The sequence below is a fragment of the Grus americana genome, chromosome 15 (assembly GCF_028858705.1).
Source record: "Grus americana isolate bGruAme1 chromosome 15, bGruAme1.mat, whole genome shotgun sequence".
Lineage (NCBI taxonomy): Eukaryota > Metazoa > Chordata > Aves > Gruiformes > Gruidae > Grus > Grus americana.
In genome coordinates, this window is record NC_072866.1 from 7121885 (window position 1) to 7127884 (window position 6000).

Genomic DNA, 6000 nt, shown 5'->3' on the forward strand with positions numbered 1-6000 from the left:
GGACCAGATTTAAGAGCACTCTCAGCTCTGGTGTGGATACCTAACTGCTGTGCTCAGAATTTTTAACTGTGCTTATCAGAGACAGATAGGGTGGTAGGCTGGGCACCTTGGACAATCAGGCACTTTGTTAATTTTGTTAAGGTGCCTAAATTTAGAGTTTCTGCTCTTTGCTTTGTTCTTTTTAAACTTTAAATTTTCTTCCGCAATTTATTTTGGTTCTAAAACCAGCATGCATTTATCTCTTTTCAGTTGACAAGAGTAACAAAGGACCACATCACTGACATTTCACAACCTATTCACACTTTTCAGAATCCTTCATCTGCCAAAGTGAGCACAATTTTAGAACATGATACTAACATGCTATTATCAGGTGAGATAATTAATTGACTAGCACAATCTCACTGTTTCTGTTGCTTTCCCTAGTAGTGCCAAAGGGAGATGCACTATTTAACTGTACTCCTTTACAGGTAGGGTGCCCTCCCACCTGCCCAGTACCACCCAGAGAGCTCAGTAAAGCGAATTGCTACACTACACTGAAAAGCAAGACAAAGCTGCTACAAGAATTACTGCAAACCTACAAGTTGTAACAAAATTTACTGCATCTCTGAAGTTTTGCTAGTGAGATCGTTCCTTAGCCGAAGTATTTTGAATTGAGAGAGATCAATCTTAGCAGAGGAAAGTTTCTTCTACTTACTCCCTGAAGCTCCTGCCACAACAGCACAGAGTAAAATGATGGTGTGCAGCCCCATGGCCAACAAAATCACCTCCTCAGCCCAGAAGTTAACAAAACCACATCAGTTCTCCTCTCAAAGGCACCTCTGAGCAAGGCAGTGAAAGAAAATTTCCTTCACAAAGCAGGAGCTCAGTATTTCAACTCCCCTCCTCCAGTCAGAGGAGGGGCTCTGGCAGGGCAGCCTGCAGAAGGGAGGGTGCGTGTAACAGGGAGGGACACACACACACACACAAACATCGCATCCAATCTCTAATAGCATTTCAGCCTTTTTGCAAAAAAGAGAGAAAAGTTAACCTATTAGAAATTCCACAAAACTGCAAGGGAAATAAGTTAAGTATAAAGCATCACAGCACAGCAAATGCTCAGAACAATCCCACGCAGTAAGTCTAAAATAAATAAACAAATTTAAAAATCACCCTAGCAATTGTTCCCTGGTGATTAATGAATCAAAAATCACACAGGACAAAAGCTAAAGCTTTAGGCCTGAAGACAAGGTGTTTCCATTGGGAGCAAGCAAGTTCATGGGAGGCAGCTCATTCCTTCAACCAAAGTCCCAAACCTAAGGTGGATGAAATTGTGTGTAAATAATACACAAACGCACTAAACTACAGTCCTGGTAGCAATCAGGGTTCACCATGTCAGAAATAGATCTTCCAGGGTTTGCTGAACTTGTCATAAAGACCTTCCAGTCCTGCCTGAGTGACATTCACCATCTACCTCCTGTTCTACTGGCTCATTCTTCTAGAACTAGGGTTCTGGTCATATGCCTTCCCTGGCAGGCTATGGCCATGTTTACTCTTCACACACAACAGGATTGATGATCACTTATACCACAGAGGCACTGCACATCAAGACCTTTGGAAGGAAGCTGCTGTGGACAGGCAAAAATTTATTTTCTCCTGCTGCCATGTCTTAACCCACTGTAATCTTCAAACCAGATTCACAAGTAGAACTCACAGATAACAATCCAAGTCACGGGTACTACTCTCCCACTAAGCTTGTGTTGTCACAGCCTCTTGCCTGAACTTACTTTCTCCATCAGGTAACATTTGCTCAGTTCAAAATGCTTATGAATTTTACTTAAAGGGAAGCCAACTTCTCACATGTGCTTTGCATACATCAATGACCAAAGAAGATGACAGAGAGCAAGTCAAGTCTAAAGAGTTAATGAAATACTCCATGAAGAAAGCCAGGCCCCTCTATCAAAATCCTACATCTACCAAACGCCAAATTTGCGGATAGTTCAGGTCTGAAACAGAATTAAAAAACCAACCAAACAAACAAAGCACCTTACAGATTTCATACAGCAGCTCGGATTTCCTATGACCAACCCAAAGTGATAACTTAGAAAGCCTTCTCCCATCTACACAGTGATTTTTCAGAGTATTCTAATTTTGAAACTGCTTCAGAGATTTCACTGCAGAAATCTTGCAACTTGCCGGGTTTGCCATTTTTACTCTGCTGAGTTACTCAGTCTTGTGTTAGTTCTAATTTTTCATTTTAAGATTACAGCTCATTTGGGCATTGTATGTGCTCCATACATTATCCTGCAGTTATTCAGCTCTTGGTCTATATCAGAAATATGGATAACAGCTGGGCATTAATATAAAAACATGACTAATTTACCAGAAAATTGCTATATTGTGACAATTCTTTTTTTGAACCACTACTATTGCCTGTTTTCCACTGTAGTCTGACTTTTTACTGTGTAGATAGTAAGATTTTTCAACATATTTCACATAGCTATTGCAAAATAACTTAAAAGCATAAAAATTGTATGAAGTCAGCAGGAATATAAAAATTGGAATTAGAGGGAATTTCTGCCTTATCATGACCCTCCTAAGAACCGCACAGGCCAAGAGCAACAAGTTACAAGCAGTGTGTTTGTGCTGAGCATTTGTAGCCCTAACCTCATATTAAGGTCATTTGTAATCCATTGGAGAGGCCAGCATAAGGTCCTTTTTAAATTAATTTGACACTTTATAGTAAATTTTCCATTTCATTTATGTTAACCTCATGTATGGCATCAATGTCCGGAGTCCATAGAGTACATAAATAGGTGCTTAATTTTAAGCATAATCACACCCCAAAAATGAAGCATGTGCTCAAATCTAAAAGCTTTCTCGGAACAAGGCCGTTTTACTAGTCATTTCATCCCCTACTCAAACACCAGAAGCTCTTTTGGAAACCTTTTTGTCTCTAAATAGCTAGACTTTCTTTAGAGCGCAGTGGGCGGCATTCTTATTAAAAAAAATATTTCTCTTTCAGTTACATTTTTAATTTTCACCCAGAATAATTCATGCAGGTCACAGGCAACTCCTTTCCCACAAGGAAGGAGCTTTAACAAAGAGGGTGGCCAGGAAAGGTTCTGTGAACTATGCTGACAAACAATCTGTACCTAAAGTCCCTGAAACAAAGCAGTTTCTAACCAGATGGACCAAAAATGTCAGATCAGTTCACAGGACTGCAGCACACTAGATTTTGGGATGCCTCAGAACTGCTGCTCATGTGCAGACCAACAACACTGTATGTATGTCTCATCATGTGGCAAGAGAGCATCTTTCTAAAAGGTTACACAACAGGCATCACACTAAGAAAACTGGACACTTCTAATGAGCTTTTTTATAAGGTGTCATAGTGTTTAGTAAGAGGCATGTTTTATAACTTTAAGACAAATACATAGCTACAGATACTAGCATTTCAATCACAATTTCTAGAATAACAACATTTTCACGCAAAAGTAGCTGGTGCGTCACAGAAGGAGCATTCTCTTTAAGAATTAGCAAACAAACTTTCTCAGAAGATTCAAGAGGGAGCAACAGTTTTCTTTTGTAAAAATTGGATATTAATGCAGTTATATATACCCTTAATTTTAAGCACAAGCAATCTTGTTAAATGTGAAGGATCAAATAAATGCAGATACGCAACATACACTTGAGCAGAGTTAAGAGAAATTCTAATGTTTGTAAGAACAGAGGAGCAGCTATTCAGAAGTTTCCATCATTAGCCACCAGTGATCCTGGTGTTTGAGAAATGGACAGGTCCAGATTCAGACATCAGCATGACCATAGTGTACCTGAGTCTCTCCCTCTCCGACTGAGGATCGACAGCCAGTAGTAACACTGTGAGCCACAGGCTGAATATTGACATAGAAGATCCATGCAAAATAACAGATACAGGGAATTTCTATGTAAAAACATTAATTACAGAACAGGTTACATGTCAACAACGTATTAACAGACTCACAGGTCAGGCTCACATTCATACTCTGATTCAGGCTGTGATCCCAAGCTATGTTATATATGGAAAGGACAGGTGGAACAGAGAAGCTCAAGGATTTGGGCGTTGGCTTAGAGAAAGAAAATAGAATTCAATGTTTCCTGGTAACTGCATCTGATCTTCTATTTTGTTCAAATTGTCTTGCTCTGCTTTTTCAGTTACAGGTGCAAATCACACTTTCCCAAATAATCAAATTTGCATTTTAATTTCAAGTTTTAGCTTTGCGGCTTCCCATTTCTTAAGGAAGAAACTATATTAATAAAAAGGAAGAAAAATATCTTATTGTAGGTGTATGAGCATACTCAACAAATTATAAATCTGAGCTTCCTTGAATCTTGACAATTTCATACACCAAAGAACAAAGAAATTCACAAACAAAACTCCAGGGATTTTTTGTCAAAAGTATTTCAAATAGCTTTTTTCAGCGTATCACAGATTTTGGGCCTTTTGTATTGAAACTTCAAAGTTAGGAATTAAATGCTTGATTTGCAGTAGACTCTTCAACGCATGCTGAAGCCAAACCTTTAAGATAAAACATGGCATAACATTAGTGTCCTGTGTACTTGACTAACTTCACTTGTTTGAGTGGGTTGGTAAATGCAGGATGCAGTCCAGGACTGAAAAACAAGCTCAATATCTTTTAAGTGGTTTTTTTTCCTACCTCTCCCAAAATGAAATTTGTCTAAAAAAAAATCAAAACACTACCTCCAAAACAGGCAAAGAACCTCACAAAGAGAAACTTCCACCATGGTGCTGTCCTAGATAATTTTAAGATATTGAGGAAAATCGGGCACGAGACCGACACTGGTGGTAAGTCTAGGAAAAGTATTAATCCATTTAATGGATGTTGTACTCAAGTTTGCAAAATTAATTTAATAAAAAATACCATGTAGCACACAACAGAGTAAGGATATCCACGGACACCTGGAAACTCTACACTACCATTGCCAAGAAAAGCTGAACTTTAACAAACTGGTAAAGTCTGTTCTGCAAAGGCCCCGCAAGTTCTTTTAAATGAATATTATTGTTTTAAAACTCACGTTCAATCCTAATAGGCAACAGCAGGTGGAAAATGCCCTTGGCCATGGCTCCGAACTTGCACCTCTAAGCGCAAACGTCTGCCTGCCCGCCGCGCTCCTGTGATGGCGGCAGGGGCTACTGCAGCTCCAGCAGAGCCCTGCCAGCGCGGGGGGGGGGGGGGGCGAGGAGCGCCCGCTCCCACCTACCTGTTCTTACAACTATTGGGTGTCCGCGCACATTTTACGAGTTCTGGACCCTACAACCAGGCCTGCAGAGACACCCGCCGCAAACCCCACCGCCGCCGGAGCAGGCACGCGAGGCGCGGGCCGCGGCAGGGGAAACCCTCACAGAACGGAACGCTTCCCAGGGCAGAGCTGCGGGGAAAGTGTTCCAAATACATTATTTTCCTGGGAAAACAAAACAAAACAAAATAAAACAAAACAAACAGAGCAGCACTGTGAGACATGTACATTTTCAGGCCGTTTACTACGAGGCAATTAAGCGATGAAGGGGCCAACCGCCTTCCCCGGGTCTGTGGCAGCGCACGGCGGCGGTCGCTGCACGCACCACCTTCCCTCCCGGGCCGAGCCCAAACCGGCCCTCACCCGGCCCCGGCCTCCGCCCCCAGGCACAAAGCCGAGAAACCCACCGCACGGCGGAGATGAGAACGCGCCGCGGTGAGGAGGAGGGAAGACCGGCCCGAGGCTGAGGCGGCCCGGCCCGGCGGTCCCGCCGCCCCCCGGCGCCCTCGCGCCCCCTGCCGCCGCCCCCCCCGCCCAGCAGCAGCCCCAAAAGCGTCACGGCCGGCTTTAGAGCCCAAAGCAATGACGGACATGCACCCCGTTAATGCAATAATCCTCTGGAGCTCATCGGAGCTTTTTTTTTTTTTTTTTTTCTTTCTTTGGTTACAAAGACCAAGAAGTTGCATGACACAAAACATCCAACCGCAAAAAGACTTTCAAAAAGCC

General features: G+C 42.3%; 1 protein-coding gene across 1 annotated transcript in view; it reads right to left on the bottom strand.

The window, feature by feature from the left end:
- The window catches only part of LOC129213269 (uncharacterized), a 106454-nt gene extending 100708 nt beyond the window's left edge, over positions 1 to 5746 (bottom strand). The window contains exon 1 of the mRNA XM_054843009.1: positions 5682 to 5746. The gene's annotated coding sequence lies outside the window, so the exon portion shown is untranslated. The remainder of the gene's footprint in view (positions 1 to 5681) is intronic.
- Between the last annotated feature and the right edge of the window lie 254 nt (positions 5747 to 6000).